Source organism: Triticum dicoccoides, chromosome 5B (genome assembly GCF_002162155.2).
Source record: "Triticum dicoccoides isolate Atlit2015 ecotype Zavitan chromosome 5B, WEW_v2.0, whole genome shotgun sequence".
NCBI lineage: Eukaryota > Viridiplantae > Streptophyta > Magnoliopsida > Poales > Poaceae > Triticum > Triticum dicoccoides.
The window spans coordinates 84,985,061-84,985,708 of NC_041389.1; positions in this window are offsets into that span (position 1 = coordinate 84,985,061).

Sequence of the window (648 nt, forward strand, 5' to 3'; positions counted from 1 at the left end):
TTACTCTTGAGGAGGCGGAGTTGGCCGCCGAGGGCTGCCTTGAGGGCGATGTCGCAGGGGGACGAAGCCATGGCGGCGGCGGCGGAACTGAGGAGACGAGAGCGGTGAAGGGTTTGGGGAGGGGAAACTGAGGAATCGGCAGTCGGCGCCGAGAGCGGTGAAGGGTTTGGAGGAGGGGAAACTGGGGAGTCAGTTGCGGAGATGATATGGCGCCAAAAAGAGGAAGGGACAGTTCTTTTGGGCAATTCTCCGAGAATTGACCCCCTCCCCAGCTTCTTCCAGAATTGGCACTCCATATTTTCTTACAATTCCTAGTTAAGAACTGGCCCGAAAGAGTGTGAGACGAGACTTGCCTGCTCCCCTCGCGTGCGTCCTCTGCGTGCGCCCATCCATGCTTCCACATACGTGGCTTGATTTAATTGGAACAAAATAAGGCCCGATTCCACCCCCTTAAAATGAGGGGGAAGATGATTAGATTAGAAAGGAAAAAGGAAAAAGACAACCGTAGGATGAGGTGGGAGCATGGATGGAAGTATGGGGAGGGAGCAGGCAAGCCGGATCTAAAGAATTCTATGAGACCAGGTCTCACGGATTAGCAGGTGAGACACATCCTGATGGATAACACATGGCATTCACAAATCACAAAGC